Raw genomic sequence first — 19,715 nt, 5'->3', positions numbered from 1 at the left:
TGATGAGGATGAATTTGTGGCTACTTCATGCACTCCTCTAATGACAATAGCATCACTTCTAGCACTAAATTGCTAGGAGTTGGAGGCCATCTTCTCAATTAAATTTCTGGCTTCAGCAGGGGTCATGTCAACAAGGGCTCCACCACTGGCAGCATCTATCATACTTCTCTCCATGTTATTGAGTCCTTCATAAAAATATTGGAGAAGAAGCTACTCTGAAATCTGGTGGTGAGGGCAACTGGTACATAATTTTTTAAATCTCTCCCGGTATTCATATAGGCTCTCTCCACTGAGTTATCTAATACCTGAAATATCCTTTTTGATGGTCGTGGTCCTAGAAGTAGGGAAATTTTTTTCTAAGAATACTCTTTTGAGGTCATCCCAGCTCGTGATGGACCTTGGAGCAAGGTAATATAGCCAGTCCTTTGCCACTCCCACTAAAGAAGGAGGAAAGGCCTTCAGAAATATGTGATCCTCCTGGACATCTGGTGGTTTCATGGTGGAGCAGACAATATGGAATTCTTTCAGATGCTTGTGTTGGTCTTTTCCTGCAAGGCCATGAAACTTTGGTAGCAAATGGATCAATCCAGTTTTAAGAACATATGGGACATCCTCATCAGGGTATTGGATGCACAAGCTTTCGTAGGTGAAATCAGGTGCAGCCATTTCCCTTAGAGTCCTCTCACGGGGTGGAGGTTGCGCCATGTTCTCAGAATATGCAAAATCAGAATGTTCAAAACTATAATGCTCAAAATCACCAATAACAGAATGCTCAGGATGCTCAAAAGGTACTAAATGTTGTCTAACTAATCTATGAAATGTCCTATCTATCTCAGGATCAAAGGGTTGTATGTCAGATGGATTGCCTCTAGTCATACACTACATTCAGCATGCACAACTAGTTGCCTTCTTATGCAAGTAACAGTGTAGGTTTGAATTACAGCTACCATTAAATGATATCCAAATGACTTGAAATTTTGTGAGCAACCTTATAAAATGATGAGAAGATAGCACAAAAAATTTCAAACAGAAATTCAAAGTCTAACTTTAGAAGCTAAAAATGACAACTTAAGAAAAATAAGAGAATAATACTAGGAAAATAAAAAACTTTTGACAGAATCGCAATTTTTGGAAGAAGGAGACCTCAGCTGGCCTATGGCCGTCTGCCATGGCATGGGAAATTTTTTTTCTACCCCAAATACATATATAATAATAGTCATTCTGATACCCGGGGTAAAAGTTATGGTCGTTTGAAGTTTTGACAAAAATCAAATTTGCTACTTTTTTGGAACTTTCAAATCTGACCAAACTAAAGGCTCTAGCTATTTTTCCCACAAATTATGGATTAAAAGAAGTTACCACAAAAAAATTCAGCCAAAAATAACAACTCTAGCTACTAAAACAAAAAATCCCAAATAATTCAGCAAGGGTGGTCGCTAAAATCCGTCGCTACATGATTTCCACTACTACTCTGTTTTGCCACAAGCAAAAGTGGTCGCTAAATCCATCGCAAAACACTATTCACAGCAAAACACCCAAAACTGAAACAGGAGAAGCGCTTAACAGAAAAACTAAAATAGAACACACACTAAACAAAATACCAAGACACTAAACAACACTAACACACACACTAACACAACACTAACAATTAAACATAAAACACAAAAGAATTAAACACTAACACGACACTAGCTATTATGAACCTTTGGACACTCCTCCCCGGCAACGGCGCCAAATTTGATCGAGGGCGTACCCGAATCAAATAAACATTAAAATGCAGTAACTAGGAAGTGATCCTAGGTCGTTTCCCAACGAGCAATGATAAACCAAATGTTCATAACAGATAGTAGCAAATAGTAACAAATTGGGGGGGGGGGGGGGGTTGTTTGCTTTTGTAAATTAAACAGCAAGTAAAATTGAATTAGAAAATATCAGAATTAAAATACGTTGTTTCCCCTTGATTCACAAGCAAGTCTCTTATCCTAGGTTGTGAGAATTTATCCTTTATCAATTAAACCACTTAATCCAACCCTAAATTCAATTACTAAGCGAAATTTAACATAAGGCATTCATTATGTGATTAAGCAACACATACACCAATTACTCATAAACGATCATTAAGCATGAACGTAAATTAAGTGCAGAGAAAATTAATCAAGCACTAAGCATGCATGAATTAATAGCAACAAATTCAGAGTAATTAGCGAAGAGGAAAAACTGAACAGAATTTAACAATAATAATAGAACCTCAAAGAGAACTGTGCTTGATCCTCAAGAGAAAGCAGCGTTGGGGACTTAACCTTCCATTAATCATTAGAGAACGAAATTTTATTGCTAAAATGAAAAGTCAAACTGGAATTGCATAAACGAAAAATAAAGGAGAAAGAGAAGAAAAAGCCTAAAACTAAAAAACGAAAAATAGGGGAGAGAGAAGAGAGGCCAAAACTAGAACCTTGATGCTGTTATATAGTTTTTTTTAGCCCCAAAGCTTACAAATCTGTTTTAAATCCAAGCCCATAAATAAAATCAAATCAAATCTAGATAAGATAAGATAAGATCTAGCTGAAATAATATCTAGATGAGATCAAATCTAAATAATATCTAGATAAGATAAGATAAGATCTAATTTTGTAGAATAAAATAGTTTGTCCTCTTCAAATCCAAGCCCAATTCTGGATTCAAGCCCAATGCTTCATTAATTTCTGAAATTAGATTAAAAACATCAAATTAGCTTAATGGGCCCAAATAATAAAACTGCCTAATTAATTTGACAATTAAAATTAATCAGTACTTAAAATGGTGCAAAAAGGGTTAAGAAATAGGAGAAAATAATGGCACATCAAAGATCAAAAAATTGATTTTGATTTATTTGTAGAAGACAAGCTTGTGCCAGAACAAAATGTTTGCTTGCGGGTAAGGGAGGTTGAACAGGAGGTCTTGAAGGTGAGGGCCAAATTTGATATCACCCATTGATGTATGTGCGTCAACCTAATGACGTTAAAAGAGCGCTTCCTGGGAGGCAACCTAGTTCTGATTTTTTTTCATTTTGTTTTTCATGCATTGCATAAGTTGGAATTTGCTTTATGATCATTGAAAAAGGGGATATCAGCTTATTGTGAGTCATAGATATTGGGGGGTTGTTCAATATGTTTTGAGGAAGTGGACTGAAAATCACTTAAAAACATTTTCATGAAAATAGTCCACTCGCTAAGTGCATAGCACCTCGCTGAGTGCATCTTCTCCGTGTGCTAAGCGAGTATAGCCAGCGGTAAGCGCTCAAACCCCTACATCTCAAGCTGATTGGCTCGCTAAGTCGGCCATGGGTGAGCTAAGCGTAATTCAATTTGATCTGAATTGAGCTAAGCGAGAGTGCGCTCGCTAAGTGCATCGTGTTCACTGGCAAAGCGCGGTGTACGCCCGCTAAGCCCAATTCGTTGCGGCATGTATAGCGCTAAGCTGGCACTCACTCGCTAAGCACGTGCCCCTTCTGTATATAGGATGCATTATATTAGCTAAGCCGGCATTGAGCCAGGCTTAGCGATAGTTGCAAGATTTCTTATCGACACAACTCGCTTAGCACACATCTTTGGGCTAAGCGCAGTTAAAAAAAATAATATAATAATTTGAATTTTGAATGGGCCCCATGTTGGCCCGCCAAGAGTGAAGTGCAACAGCAGTTACACTTACACTTATCCCAAAAATCTGAAAAGATTTTACTACAACCTCTCTCCTCTGAAAATTGCACATTGCATCCTCGAACCTCAACCTTGCATCCTTCATCAAATCTTCACTGAGCATCTACGATTCAAGTAAGTTTCTAAATTCCCTTATGCTTTTCTATTATTGATACTTTAGGATAAAATACCATAGGATAGAAATTCAATTTTTAGGGTTAGATTGTAAGTAGAATAGATAAAAATTAGGACTTTGTTAGGAGTTGTAAGTGGTAGATAATGTTGATTGTGTTGCATGTCTGATAAGGGCCTATTAGAGGCCTACAAGAGGAAGTCGAAAGACTTCTTTGTCTGTGTGTTTTCTAGAAAACGTGACGAACTCGCTAAGCGCGTCTGATGCACTAAGTGAGTTCATTAATAAAGCCTTGAATGTATACATTTCCAGACGAACTTGCTTAGCCAGCATGCATGCGCTAAGTGAGTTCATTCGTTTTGTTGAATGTTCATCTTCCTTATGAACATCGCGGCTGAGTGACCACCGTGTTCGCTAAGCCACTGTACACGTCATTAATGACAAACCTGTGGCTAAGCGAGTGCTGTCTCGCTCAGCCCGGGTACCTTAGATAGATATTTTTTGTTGACTGCCTCGCTGATGTGCCATCATTTTCTTCTATTTTCTAAACCCTTTTTGCACCATTTTAATTATTGATTGGTCTTAATTGTCAATTAATTAGGCAGTTTTATTATTTGGGCTCATTTAGCTAATTTGATGTTTTTAATCTAATTTCAGGAATTAATGAAACATTGGGCTTAATCCGGATTTTGGTTGTGGACTTGAAAAGGGCAAATAAAGCAGCGCTTACCTTAGTTAATTTCTAATTAGGAAATTTCGCAATTTTATTTTATGTTGTTCAGTGTTTATTTCGTTTTGGGCCAGAGTATTGTAATAGGGCCCAGTGACTATGAGTGACTCTTTTTAAATAGCTGCCTTGGGATTCGTGCAGGGCATTCTATTCTGTTATGCTATTCATTATTCAGAGCTTTGTTTTAGGGTTTTCGTTTTTCTGTTTTGACGTTTCTGAGTTCGTAATGCAATTTTACGTTTTCTGCCTCTAATTACGAGTTCATTCTTGCTTCTTCTTCTACTTTCATTTACGTTTCTGTTCATTTACGTTCTTGTTCATTTACGTTTCTGCTTTATGTTTCATTTGCGTTTTCTGTTTGAATCCATGGAAGGCTAGATTTTCTGGTGTTGTTTCCTTTTGAGGACGAAGCCCAACTCTCTTTGAGGTTTCGTTTGTAATGTGGTTTCCTAGCAGTTTTCCCTTCACCAGTTATCCCAATTTCGTGAATATTAATCAGTGCACGCTTCGTGTTCGATTAATTGCCTCTGAGCCTAACTTGCGTTCATGCTTAATGGACGAAGGGCTAACTGGTGTATGTGGTGCCTAATCACGTATTGAAAACCCTAAGTTGATTTTCGCTTAGTAAATTGAAATAGGGTTGGATTAAGTGGTTGACTGTTAGGGACGAATTCTCCATAACCCAGGATAAGAGAGTGGCTTCTGAATCAGAGGAAACAACCCGTTTTTAGTATTAGTAGTTTCGTATTCCATTTTATTTGTTCTGCTCTTTAATTACCAAACAACCAAACCCCCCCCCCCCATCGTTACTGTTACTGCAAGTATATTATGAACATTTGGCTTGTCACTGCTCGTTGGGAAACGACCTAGGATCACTTCCTAGTTACTGCATTTTCATGTTTATTTGATTCGGGTACGGCCTCGATCAAATTTGGCGCCGTTGCCGGGGATGAGTGTCCAAAGGTTCATAATAGCTAGCTAGTGCTGTGTGTTTAATCCTTTCGTGTTTTATGTTTAATTGTTAGTATTGTGTTAGTATGTGTGTTAGTGTTGATTAGTGTCCTGGTATTTTGTTTAATGTGTGTTCTGTTTCAGTTTTACCATTAAGCATTTCCCCTGTTTCAGTCTTGGGTGTTTTGCTGTGAAGATTGTGCTTGAAAACAGAGTAGTAGTAGAAATCAGCTTGCGGAAAAACACAGTAGTAGTAGAAATCAATTAAAGACGGATTTTAGCGACCACCCATGCTGAATTAATTGGGATTTTTTGTTTTAGTAGCTAGGGTTGTTATTTTTGGCTGAATTTTTTTGTGGTAACTTCTTTTAATCCATATTTTGTGGGAAAAATAGCTAGAGCCTTTAGTTTGGTCAGATTTGAAAGTTCCAAAAAACTAGCAAATTTTGTGTTTGTCAAAACTTCAAACGGCCATAACTTTTGCTCCGGTTATCAGAATCGCAATTATTATATATGCATTTGGGGTAGAAAAAACTTTCCTACGCCATGGCAGTCCGCCTATGGCCGGCTGAGGTCTCCATCATCCAAAAAAAGCGATTCTGTCAAAAGTTTTTTATTTTTCAAGTTTTATTCACTTATTTTTCTTAACCTACCAATTTTAGCTTTCATAGTTAGACTTTGAATTTTTGTCTGAAATATTTTGTGCTATCTTCTCATCATTTTATAAGGTTGCTCAAAAAATTTCAAGTCATTTGGATATCATTTGAGGGTAGCTGTAGTTCAAACCTACACCTTTATTTACATGACAAGGCAACTAGTTGTGTGCATGCTGAATGTAGTGTATGACTAGAGGCAATCCATCTGACTTACAACCCTTTGATCCTGAGATAGATAGGACATTTCATAGATTAGTTAGGCATCATTTTATACCTTTTGATCATTCTGAGCATTCCATAACTGGTGAATCTGTGCATTCTATTATTGGTGATTTTGAACATCCTGATCTTGAGCATTATAATTTTGAGCATTCTGATTTTGCACATTCTGAGAACATGGCACAACCTTCACCTCGTGAGAGGACTCTAAGGGAAATGGCTGCACCTGATTTCACCTATGAAAGCTTGTGCATCCAATACCCTGATGAGGATGTCCCATATGTTCTTAAGACTGGACTGATTCATTTGCTTCCAAAGTTTCATGGCCTTGCAAGTGAAGACCCGCACAAACATTTGAAAGAATTTCACATTGTCTGCTCCACCATGAAACCCCCAGATGTCCAAGAGGATCACATATTTCTGAAGGCTTTTCCTCATTCATTAGAGGGAGTGGCAAAGGACTGGCTGTATTACCTTGCTCCAAGGTCCATCACGAGCTGGGATGACCTTAAGAGAGTATTCTTAGAAAAAATTTTCCCTGCTTCCAGGACCACAGCCATCAGGAAGGATATCTCAGGTATTAGACAACTCAGTGGAGAGAGCCTGTATGAGTACTGGGAGAGATTTAAGAAACTATGTGCCAGTTGCCCCCACCATCAGATTTCAGAACAACTTCTTCTCCAATATTTTTATGAAGGACTCAGTAATATGGAGAGAAGTATGATAGATCCTGCCAGTGGTGGAGCCCTTGGAGACATGACTCCTGCTGAAGCCAGAAATTTAATTGAGAAGATGGCCTCCAACTCCCAGCAGTTTAGCGCCAGAAATGATGCCATAGTCATTAGAGGAGTGCATGAGGTAGCTACAAACCCATCTGCATCATCTGAAACTAAGAAGCTCGAAGGCAAACTGGATGCGTTGGTCAACTTGGTAACCCAGCTGGCCTTGAATCAGAAATCTGTACCTGTCGCAAGGGTTTGTGGTTTGTGCTCCTCTGCTGACCATCATACAGACCTTTGCCCTTCCATGCAGCAACCTGGAGCAATTGAGCAGCCTGAAGCTTATGCTGCAAATATTTACAACAGACCTCCTCAACCTCAGCAGCAAAATCAACCACAGCAAAACAATTATGACCTTTCCAGCAACAGATACAACCCTGGATGGAGGAATCACCCTAACCTCAGATGGTCCAGCCCTCAGCAACAACAGCAGCCTGCTCCTTCCTTCCAAAATGCTGCTGGCCCAAGCAGACCATACATTCCTCCACCAATCCAACAACAACAACAACCCCAGAAACAGCCAACAGTTGAGGCCCCTCCACAACCTTCCCTCGAAGAACTTGTGAGGCAAATGACTATGCAGAACATGCAGTTTCAGCAAGAGACCAGAGCCTCCATTCAGAGCTTAACCAATCAGATGGGACAAATTAGCTACTCAATTTAATCAACAACAGTCCCAGAATTCTGACAAGCTGCCTTCTCAAGCTGTCCAAAACCCCAAAAATGTCAGTGTCATTTCATTGAGGTCGGGAAAGCAATGTCAAGGACCTCAACCCGTAGCACCTTCCTCATCTGCAAATGAACCTGCCAAACTTCACTCTATTCCAGAAAAAGGTGATGACAAAAATTTACCTAACAATTTCTGTGCAGGTGAATCTTCTTCCACAGGTAATTCTGATTTGCAGAAGTAGCACATTCCCCCTCTTCCATTCCCTCCAAGAGCAGTTTCCAACAAAAAAATGGAAGAGGCAGAGAAAGAGATCTTGGAAACGTTTAGAAAGGTAGAGGTAAACATACCTCTGTTGGATGCAATAAAGCAAATTCCAAGATATGCCAAATTCTTGAAGGAGCTGTGCACTAATAAGCGGAAGCTTAAAGGAAGTGAACGGATTAGCATGGGCAGAAATGTCTCCGCATTGATTGGTAAATCTGTTCCTCAAATTCCTGAAAAATGCAAAGATCCAGGTACATTCAACATACCTTGTATCATAGGGAATAGTAAGTTTGACAATGCCATGCTAGATTTAGGAGCTTCTGTTAGTGTTATGCCTCTGTCTATTTTTAATTCTCTATCTCTAGGTCCCTTGCAGTCAACTGATGTGGTAATTCATTTAGCTAATAGAAGTGTTGCCTATCCTGTTGGTTTCATAGAAGATGTCTTAGTTAGAGTTGGTGAACTGATTTTCCCGGTTGATTTTTATATCTTGAATATGGAAGATGGATTTTCTCAAGGATCAGTTCCCATCATTCTAGGCAGACCCTTTATGAAAACTGCTAGAACTAAGATAGAGGTTTATGCAGGCACACTGTCCATGGAGTTTGGTGATATAACTGTTCATTTTAATATTCTGGATGCTATGAAATACCCATCTGAAGATCTTTCTGTATTTCGTGCTGAAATAATTGACCATGTTGTTGATGAATACATGACTGATCTTTATTCTAATCTGCATGCCTCTCACTCTTCATGCATTGAGTCTGAAATTGTACTTGATCATATGTCTGAATTTGATGCTGAGAGTGAATCTGAGAATGATATTGATTGCATGCCTGGTGGTGGTGTTTTACCTCTTGAGATTGATTTTATAGAGTCAGATAGGACTAACCATGTTTCAGGAAGTACACATACCTCTGACTTTCTTTATGAGGTAAAGGCTGAGAAACCATCTCCTTCTACCACTGTCCAGCCGACCACACCAGAATTGAAGCCTCTGCCATCAAATTTAAAATACGCTTACTTGGATGATAGCAAGAGTTTTCCAGTGATTATATCTGCCTCTCTTGCTGATGAGCAAGAGGAGAAGTTGTTGTCAGTTCTCAAGAAGCATAAGAAGGCTATAGGCTGGACCCTGGCGGACATTCCTGGTATTAGCCCATCCACATGTATGCATCGAATAAATTTAGAGGATGGAGCTAAACCAGTAAGACAGCCATAGAGAAGACTCAACCCGGTGATTCTTGATGTAGTGAAGAAGGAGATAACCAAGCTTTTGCAAGCCGGAATCATTTATCCTATCTCCGAAAGCCAATGGGTGAGTCCCGTCCAGGTAGTCCCGAAAAAGACTGGCCTCACAGTGATCAGAAATGAGAAGGAGGAGCTGATTCCTACTCGGGTGCAGAACAGTTGGAGAGTCTGCATTGACTATAGGAGGCTGAACCAGGTTACCAAAAAGGACCATTTTCCCCTGCCATTCATTGACCAGATGCTTGAACGCCTGGCAGGTAAATCCCACTACTGTTTCCTTGATGGTTTTTCTGGTTATATGCAAATTACTATTGCTCCTGAGGATCAGGAAAAGACCACATTCACCTGCCCCTTCGGCACTTTTGCTTATAGGAGGATGCCTTTCGGCCTGTGCAATGCCCCTGGTACCTTCCAGCGGTGCATGATTAGTATTTTCAGTGATTTTTTAGAAAATTGCATAGAGGTGTTTATGGATGATTTCACTGTATATGGATCCTCTTTTGATGGTTGTTTGAATAGTTTGGAAAAAGTTTTGAATAGATGCATTGAAACTAACCTTGTTCTAAATTTTGAAAAATGTCATTTTATGGTTGAGCAAGGTATAGTTTTAGGCCACATTATTTCCAATAAGGGCATTGAAGTAGATCCTGCAAAAATTTCTGTTATTTCACAATTGCCTTACCCCTCTTATGTGCGAGAGGTGCGATCTTTTCTTGGTCATGCAGGATTCTACAGGCGCTTTATAAGGGATTTTAGCAAAGTAGCCCTTCCACTGTCCAACTTGTTGCAAAAGGAGGTGGAGTTTGACTTTAATGACAGATGCAAAGAGGCTTTTGATTGCCTCAAAAGAGCGTTGACTACCACCCCCATCATCCAGGCACCCGATTGGACAGCCCCTTTTGAGCTTATGTGTGATGCATCAAATTATGCATTGGGGGCTGTCCTTGCTCAGAAAATTGATAAATTGCCCAGGGTGATATATTATGCTTCTAGGACTTTAGATGCTGCCCAAGCAAATTATACTACTACTGAGAAAGAGCTTCTAGCCATAGTTTTTGCTCTTGAAAAATTTCGATCTTATTTGCTTGGTACTCGCATTATTGTTTATACTGACCATGCAGCTCTAAAGTACTTGTTGAAGAAGGCTGATTCTAAGCCTAGGTTGATCCAATGGATGCTCTGGCTCCAAGAGTTTGACTTGGAGATCCGTGATAGGAGCGGAGCACAAAATCTAGTTGCTGATCATTTGAGTCGGATCGAACGTGTCTCTAATGCAGATTCACCTATTCGGGATGATTTCCCGGATGATCATTTGTATATATTGTATAGTATTTCTGACTCTCTTTCTACTCCCTGGTTTGCTAACATTGTCAATTATTTAGTTGCCTCTATTTTTCCTCCCTTAGCATCTAAGGCCCAAAAAGATAAGATTAAAAGTGATGCTAAGCATTTTATTTGGGATGACCCCTACTTGTAAAAATTGTGCAGTGATCAGGTCATTAGACGTTGCATTCCAGATCATGAGACTGACTCAGTCCTGCAGTTCTGTCATTCTTCCGCACCGGGAGGTCATCTGGGTGTTCAAAGGACAGCTCGCAAAGTGCTTGATTGTGGTTTTTATTGGCCCACCATCTTTAAAGATGCGTGGAAGATCTGCAGCACTTGTGAGCAGTGTCAGAGAGCAGGAAATACACTTACATGGCGACAACAAATGCCTCAGCAACCTATGCTATTCTGTGAGGTGTTTGATGTCTGGGGTATAGATTTCATGGGTCCTTTTCCTGTCTCTTTTGGTTATGTTTATATTCTCCTTGCAGTTGATTATGTTTCAAAATGGGTGGAAGCCAAGCCCACTAGAACTAATGATGCTAAAGTTGTCGCAGACTTTGTCAGGTCTAATCTGTTTTGCAGGTTTGGAGTACCTAAAGCAATTGTTAGTGATCAAGGAACCCATTTTTGCAACAGGACAATGCATGCCCTGCTTAAAAAGTACGGGGTGGTACACAGGGTATCCACACCATACCACCCCCAGACTAATGGACAGGCAGAAATTTCTAACAGGGAAATCAAGAGAATTCTAGAGAAGATTGTGCAGCCAAGCAGGAAAGATTGGAGTACCAAGCTTGATGATGCTCTCTGGGCACATCGGACTGCCTACAAATCACCCATAGGAATGTCTCCTTATCGGGTTGTCTTTGGAAAGGCATGTCATCTTCCAGTGGAAATTGAGCACAAAGCATACTGGGCAGTGAAGACTTGCAACTTCTCTATGGATCAAGCTGGCGAGGAAAGGAAGTTGCAACTGAGTGAGTTAGATGAAATCCGCCTAGAAGCCTACGAGAATGCCAAGTTCTACAAAGAAAAGACCAAGAAGTTCCATGATAGCATGATAGTTAAAAAAGACTTCGTGGTTGGGCAAAAAGTGTTATTGTATAATTCTAGGCTTGGACTCATGAGTGGTAAGTTGAGGTCTAAGTGGATTGGTCCTTTTGTTGTTACTAATGTTTTTCCTTATGGTACAGTTGAGATCAAAAGCGACTCCACAAACAAGAGCTTCAAGGTCAATGGACATCGACTTAAGCCATTCCTCACGAACCCTTCTTTAGTGGACGTAGTGGTGGAAGAGACTTCCTTACTCCACCCTACTCTTCCTCCACCATGACTTAGGGAGTTTTTCTTTTCCTATCTCCTTCTTTGCTTTTATTACACTTGTCCGATTCTCTTTGATGATTTAATTGTTTTTAATCTTTTAATTGTGCTACATTGAGGACAATGTGTTGTTTAAGTATGGGGGGGAGTGTTCTTTGGTTTTGCTAGTTTTGTTGGTTTTGTTAATTTGTTAGTTGTGTTAATTTGTTAATGTTGTTAGTTTCGTCGGATTTTCAGTTTAATATTTTGGGTCAATTTCATGTGCACGTACGACTTTGCATGTTTTTCTTTGAATTACAGGATATGTTCAAGAAATGGGTAATTGTTTTGAAAATAAAAGTTCTTGACATTTTGTGACTTGAAATCCTTGATTCTTCTCTACATGTCATGATAGTTTTGAAAGCTCAATTTGAAAGTGATGATTTTACCTTTGTGAGAATTTGAGCCATCCATCATTATAATCATTTGGTGTGTTTTGCCCCATTGATTGCTTGCCCAATAGCCTTGGCTTGATTCTTGTTGATGCGTCCTAATTCACATGCATATTTGGAAATGATTAAGGCAATGTTGTTCTTATAAGCTTCTAGCCAAATGGACTTACCTTGAATTAATTCCTTTGATAGCCCTTTTGAGCCTTGTTTCCCTTTCCTTGTTTTGAAGCTCACTACAAGCCTTAAGTGAAAAACCATGATATTACCATATCCTTAAGGAATTTTGGAGCTTTGGAATTATTCCCCTTTGCTCCTCTATTCCTTTGGGATTTAGCCACTTATTCCATATTTCTCCATACCTTTTCCTTGGCCCCATTACAACCTTAAAAGACCTTTTGATCCTCATGTGCTTGTGTTTATGGGTTGATTGTCAATTTTAGAATCTTGCCAAGTTTATGTGGTGTTTGCTTTCATGGGTGCTTTGAGGGTAAATAGTAGCCTAGACACTTGAGAGATAGAGTGTATATCTTGGGAGGCTTTATCACTTTTCATTCTTGAGCTGATTAACTATTTTGCCATGATTGGGTTGCTTGGATGATTTTCATGAATGTCTTGACTTTTTGGATCTCCTTATGTTAGATGTTACCCATTCCTTTCATTCCTTGATGTTCATTGAGAAATATGTGAATGTTTTTGTTTGTCTCCCTTTCATATTCTTGGATTTTGTTCTTTGTTTCATTTTGCCCAGGAGTGCAAAAGGCTAAGTATGGGGGGTTTTGATGTGCCATCATTTTCTTCTATTTTCTAAACCCTTTTTGCACCATTTTAATTATTGATTGGTCTTAATTGTCAATTAATTAGGCAGTTTTATTATTTGGGCTCATTTAGCTAATTTGATGTTTTTAATCTAATTTCAGGAATTAATGAAACATTGGGCTTAATCCGGATTTTGGTTGTGGACTTGAAGAGGGCAAATAAAGCAGCGCTTACCTTAGTTAATTTCTAATTAGGAAATTTCGCAATTTTATTTTATGTTGTTCAGTGTTTATTTCGTTTTGGGCCAGAGTATTGTAATAGGGCCCAGTGACTATGAGTGACTCTTTTTAAATAGCTGCCTTGGGATTCGTGCAGGGCATTCTATTCTGTTATGCTATTCATTATTCAGAGCTTTGTTTTAGGGTTTTCGTTTTTCTGTTTTGACGTTTCTGAGTTCGTAATGCAATTTTACGTTTTCTGCCTCTAATTACGAGTTCATTTTTGCTTCTTCTTCTACTTTCATTTACGTTTCTGTTCATTTACGTTCTTGTTCATTTACGTTTCTGCTTCATGTTTCATTTGCGTTTTCTGTTTGAATCCATGGAAGGCTAGATTTTCTGGTGTTGTTTCCTTTTGAGGACGAAGCCCAACTCTCTTTGAGGTTTCGTTTGTAATGTGGTTTCCTAGCAGTTTTCCCTTCACCAGTTATCCCAATTTCGTGAATATTAATCAGTGCACGCTTCGTGTTCGATTAATTGCCTCTGAGCCTAACTTGCGTTCATGCTTAATGGACGAAGGGCTAACTGGTGTATGTGGTGCCTAATCACGTATTGAAAACCCTAAGTTGATTTTCGCTTAGTAAATTGAAATAGGGTTGGATTAAGTGGTTGACTGTTAGGGACGAATTCTCCATAACCCAGGATAAGAGAGTGGCTTCTGAATCAGAGGAAACAACCCGTTTTTAGTATTAGTAGTTTCGTATTCCATTTTATTTGTTCTGCTCTTTAATTACCAAACAACCAAACCCCCCCCCCCCCCATCGTTACTGTTACTGCAAGTATATTATGAACATTTGGCTTGTCACTGCTCGTTGGGAAACGACCTAGGATCACTTCCTAGTTACTGCATTTTCATGTTTATTTGATTCGGGTACGGCCTCGATCACTCGCGCTAAGCCGCGCCTGTCTCAGCTAAGCGCTATTTGTTGCGGCAGTGGTTTGGCTAAGCGAGCCTAGTCTCTTAGCCCATATAACTCAGTCAAATTTTGTAAGTGTTGCTCGAGCTAAGCACCACCTCTCGTGGGCCAAGCAGTATTCGTTGCGGCATGCATAAGGCTAAGCGAGTGCTTATCTCGCTAAGCCAATTATGCAGAAAAAAAATTTTTGTTATCACTGCCTAAGCGCGGCCTGTTGCACTAAGCCGGTGTGTTGCTTTTCCTAAGGCGCACTAAGCGAGCTGCATCTCGCTAAGCGCACGTTGCCAATTTCAGTTTTTGATTTCGGTTTTAATCTAGATAAACTTCTGGTCTAATAAACTGATGGTTCTTTTTTATTGTAGATGGCATCCAGGAAGAGGAAGAGCACTGCTTCTAGACCCACAACTCAGTATGATACCAGGCGATTCCAATCTTTGGAAGCTTGGAATAGATACACTAACAACATTCTCGGCTAGAATATCCTTTCGGAGAGAAATGTGAAGCTTTATCATACTGGGTTCGACGAGTTCAAGGTGGAGTTGGAGAGGCGTAATCTACACAAACGCGTCACCAACCTCCAAGATGGAAGCATATATGTAGCTGTGGTGAAGGAGTTTTATGCTAATCTATACAGCTCAGAGAACCAAGCTTCTAAACAAGCTAGAGTAAGAGGACATCTGATTAAGATCGATGCAAAAAGGTTGAATGAATTTCTTCAGACTCCAGTGGTGTTAGAGGAGGGGGAATCTTTACCCACCTACTTTAGATTTTGCAGGTTAAGGACTAACCACCAGGAGATTGTAGCCAGGCTTTGTATTCCCCGCAAGGGGTTTATTTTGAATGCTGACAGCCAGACACGGAAACTTCTCAAAAAAGATCTGACGACACTGGCCCAGACATGGAGTGTCTTCTCTTACTCCAACATAGCTCCCACATCCCACACCTCAGATTTGAATATGGATAGAGCTAGGTTGGTCTATGGCTTGGTGACTAACATGGACATGAACATCGGAGCCCTTATCTCAGGTCAGATTTCTTCTATTGCTCAGAGTAACTCCTCTAGGCTCGGATTTCCAGCCTTGATCACTACCCTATGCAGAGCTAGAGGAGTTACCTCTAATAGTCTGACTTGTGAGAGCCTGAGCCCGGCCATTAACTTGGCCTACATTAAGAAAAAATTTTGGAATATGAATGATCTAACAGTTAACTTCAGAGGGGCAAGGAAGGCAAGGGTTCGACCAGCTGATGTTCCTTCTTCTTCTACTCCACCAGCTCCTTCCACTAGCTCCTCCAGGCCCATCCGCTCAGGACTCTCAGCACTTTGAATCCATGCTTCAGAGTCTTCATCAAGGACAAATTTTGTTAATGCAGTGTGTGCAGATTTTAGCTCCTCCAGGATCCATTCTGACAGTGGAACAGTTCATGGAGAAGGTATCCTGGCCAAGAACCCTGCCTTCTCTTGAGAGAGAAGGTGGGGGTCCCAGTGCTTAGGTACCTCAGCAGGTACAGGATGCATCTTTTGAGACCACCATCCCTGAGCCATTCATTTTTGAAGCAGTTGAGAAACAGGTAAGGTATAAGGCTGCTACTCCAGAGAGATCACCACATATTTCACCAGATCCACCCTCTCCAGTGGTGGATCAATCTTCTCTTCAGCAGCCAATAGACCCTCCTACACCAGTGCATGAGATGCCAGCAGACCCGTCTACACCATTACTTGATCTTCTAGAGGACCCTTCTACACCAGTCCTGGGATTGACTACCACTCCTCCGGCCACTCATGTGCTACATCTTATAGATGAGGAGGACACTCAGGATGAGGATACTCAGTCACAGGACCTGTCACATGAATTTTAAATTCTTTCTTTTGTTTTGATGACAATTATGATTATTATAATTATGCCTTTAGTACCCTTTTTTGTGATATGGGTTTATACTTTTGATTATGGATAGTAGTATGCAATTCCTGATGTATATAGAATAGTTTAACTTGACTCCTTGAAATTGCAGTTTTGGTATAGTTTTGAAATGGTGATTATGGATTGAATGCATGATTGGAATGAAGATTGTGTTTTATCATGAGTTTGAGCAAGTGTGTATGCTAGACAAAGAAAGAACAAGAATGTAAGCTTGCAATTAGAAATGCTAGTCAATAGACAGATTGATTGTGAAAGAAAAGCTTGAACCATAACCCGGTGAGAGTGTGAACTTAATTATTGAGAGAACGACTAGCATAGAGCAATGATTTTTGTATCAATCTCTGAATTTTAGAATGAAATGCATAAGTTTGAAAATGATGAAGGCCATTGTTCAATTTTTAAACTACTTGACCAGAAGGCTTACCTTAAATTATAATTGTATCCTTTGCACCCTTTCTCAGCTTAATTGAATTTTCAAATCGAACCTTGAACTTGAATGAATATCTCCATCTACCTTGCTTAGGTTCTAGGAGAGCATATGGTTCAAGGCAGTTTGCCCCAAATTTGGGGGAGTTAGTTGAGCTGTGAAGTGAAAAAGGTAAGACACATCAGTACACACAACAAATAACTTATGTGTTAGAAAAAAGAGTAAAATGTAAATAAAGAGAGTGTGTGCTATTGTAATAAGGCCAAATGCAAGGCAAGTGAGTGAGCTACCTAAATTGAAAAGAAATAAATTGGGTGAGTCTAGGATCTAAGCTCTCTTAGAATTTAAGCCTTTGATCCTAGAAAAACCAATAATTCTTGTAGCCAAGCCTCACTACAAGCCTCTAAAAGTCCTTCTGATTCTATTTATGTATTTCTGACTTTATGGCATGAGATGAAGTACAAAGATTAGAACTCTTGCTGGTTGTTATTGCTTAATAGCTTAAACACTTGAGCTTGAGCGAAATAGTAGCCGTGAGACTTTGGTTTAAGCTACTTTCCTTGATATTTGTCTTGTGCCTAACTTCATCTAATTGTATTGCATACATTATGTTCTTCTCTTTGAATAACTGCATGCTTTGTGAAAAACAATTGATGAGAGCATTTTTGTTTCATTTGTTATCATGTAATTAATATTTTGCAAATCACACACCTTTGTACATAATCACTGCATGTTTTTTCACTTGTGGACCAGTGAGTTTATGGCATGAGATGAAGTACAAAGATTAGAAATCTTTCTGGTTGTTATTGCTTAATAGCTTAAACACTTGAACTTGAGTGAAATAGTAACCGTGAGACTTTGGTTTAAGCTACTTTCCTTGATATTTGTCTTGTGCCTAACTTCATCTAATTGTATTGCATACATTATGTTCTTCTCTTTGAATAGCTGAATGATTTATGAAAAACAATTGATGAGAGCATTTTGTTTCATTTGTTATCATGTAATTAATATTTTGCGAATCACACACCTTTGTACATAATCATTGCATGTTTTGTCACTTGTGGACCAGTGAGTTGTTCTTTATTTGCTTGAGGACAAGCAAAGCTGTAAATTTGGGGGAGTTTGTTAGTCGGTCAATACGACTAACTTTTGTGTAAAAAACTGTTGTAAATTGTATACAACTCCTCCCATGTATAGTTGTTTCTGGTAGTATTGTAATTACTTTTTGATAATTTAGGTAATAGGTACTTTGTATCCCAGTTCTGTGTATTTAATGATCATTCCACTTCAATTTTAGGTAAAATAGGCAAGATTGGTGAAGTGCAGATTTCATGAACTTGCTAAGCCACTCATCTTCTGGCTAAGCGCATCATCTGCTAAGCGCCTCATCTGATGGCTAAGAGCATAGACAATTCTGGAAGAAGGATGAGCTTTATAGAAGCACTGAGCAAAAGCCAACTCGCTAAGTGCACCGTCTTCACCTTCAGGCTAAGCGAGTGTGACTGGCACTAAGCCAGAAGTCACTTACATGCGCTAAGCAAGCTAATTTTCTGCTAAGCGCGCATCCACCGATAGGATTGCCTATTTAAGCTGAAATCGGTGGTGGAGTTGAGTTTTTTTAGAGTTTTTGGTTGTGGAGAGACTAAGAGAGAGCTGAGCTTGAAGAGGAAGCCATCTAAGGGAGCTTTGGATGAGATTGTGAGGTTTCTAGAGGTGGAGGAGACATCCCCACTACTTGTATTTCTTCTATCTTTCATCTTCTCTTCTCATTGTTGTAAAGGAAGCTTCCCTGCTATGGAGAGCTAAAGCCTCAGTTGGTTCTTCCTATGGGGTACTTGATTTAAATACTTTCATATCTATCTAATGATGTTTTATGTGTTCACTGTGCTATCAGTACTTAATTCTAGTGTGCCTTTGCCTTGATCAAGCACTTGCATGCTTAGTTAGGATCACTCAACATTGGGAAATGGTTTGATCCTTAGAACCTGATAGGACAGGGCAAGCTTATCGTATTTTCACGAGACATTGGGGTTTAGTAGTCCAGGAGACAACATAGAACACATGAACATTGTTAGGCAGAGAACATCCTTAATAACATCAGTCCTCCAGTAGGAAGACCAACACGTTTTTTATCTGTCTTCACACACCACTACTCACGTGATTTACTTTTGAATAGTTTAGTTTGCATACTTGTCCATACTACACACCAAACTTTCATCCAAAGACACTTATTTACTGAACCACAACTTTACCAAGTAAAACAAGTTCCCCGAGAGTTCCTTACTCGATATTCGCTTACCATTTTATACTACTTGCGCCATCCGGTGCACTTGTTGGCTGTCGAACAAATCTCTATGGGTGGAGGATCGTTGGTAGTGATGTGTCATTATTTTCTCCTATTTCTTAACCCTTTTTATCACCATTTTAATTACTGATTAGCCTTAATTGTTAAATTAATTATGCAGTTTTATCATTTGGGCCTACTGGACTAATTTTGTGTTTTTAATTTAATTTCAGAAGAATTATAAGCAATTGGGCTTGGACTTGAAGAGAGCAGACAATTTTATTTTATCAAATCTTATCTTATCTAGATTTTATTTCATCTAGATATTATTTCATCCAATCTTATCTTATCTTATCTAGATTTTATGTCATCTAGATTTTATTTCATCCAATCTTATCTTATCTTGTCCAGATTTTATTTTATTTATGGGCTTGGACTTAAAACAAATTTGTAAGCTTTGGGACTGAGAACCTATATAGCAGCACCAAGGTTTTAGTTTTAAGAGGTTTTTTAGTTTTAGATAGGAGAATAATTCTAGGATTTTAGAATTCCAATTTTTACTGTTCATGTGCACTGTTCACGTAGAATAAAATTTGTTTTCTGCAATTTTGTTTCTGCTTCAATCTACAATTCCATTCTCTCCTGATTAATGGAAGGTTAAGTCTCCAGCATTTTTTTCTCTTGAGAATCAAGCACAGCTCTCTTTGAGGTATTATTATTGCTATTG

General features: G+C 39.2%; 2 non-coding genes and 1 pseudogene across 2 annotated transcripts; 2 read left to right on the top strand and 1 right to left on the bottom strand.

Annotated features, from left to right (window-relative positions):
* The first annotated feature begins 220 nt into the window (after positions 1–220).
* LOC112999417 (small nucleolar RNA R71) lies at positions 221–327 on the top strand. Its single transcript, XR_003264604.1, has one exon. It is a non-coding gene; the product is annotated as a small nucleolar RNA R71 (small nucleolar RNA).
* Positions 328–6,918: 6,591 nt separating this feature from the next.
* LOC112999480 (small nucleolar RNA R71) lies at positions 6,919–7,025 on the bottom strand. Its single transcript, XR_003264666.1, has one exon. It is a non-coding gene; the product is annotated as a small nucleolar RNA R71 (small nucleolar RNA).
* Positions 7,026–8,173: 1,148 nt separating this feature from the next.
* LOC121173453 (uncharacterized) lies at positions 8,174–15,683 on the top strand (annotated as a pseudogene).
* Positions 15,684–19,715: the final 4,032 nt, after the last annotated feature.

The sequence above is a fragment of the Glycine max genome, chromosome 14, assembly GCF_000004515.6.
Source record: "Glycine max cultivar Williams 82 chromosome 14, Glycine_max_v4.0, whole genome shotgun sequence".
Lineage (NCBI taxonomy): Eukaryota > Viridiplantae > Streptophyta > Magnoliopsida > Fabales > Fabaceae > Glycine > Glycine max.
Note: the sequence above shows the minus strand (reverse complement) of the source record. Positions and strands in the feature narration are given on the sequence as shown.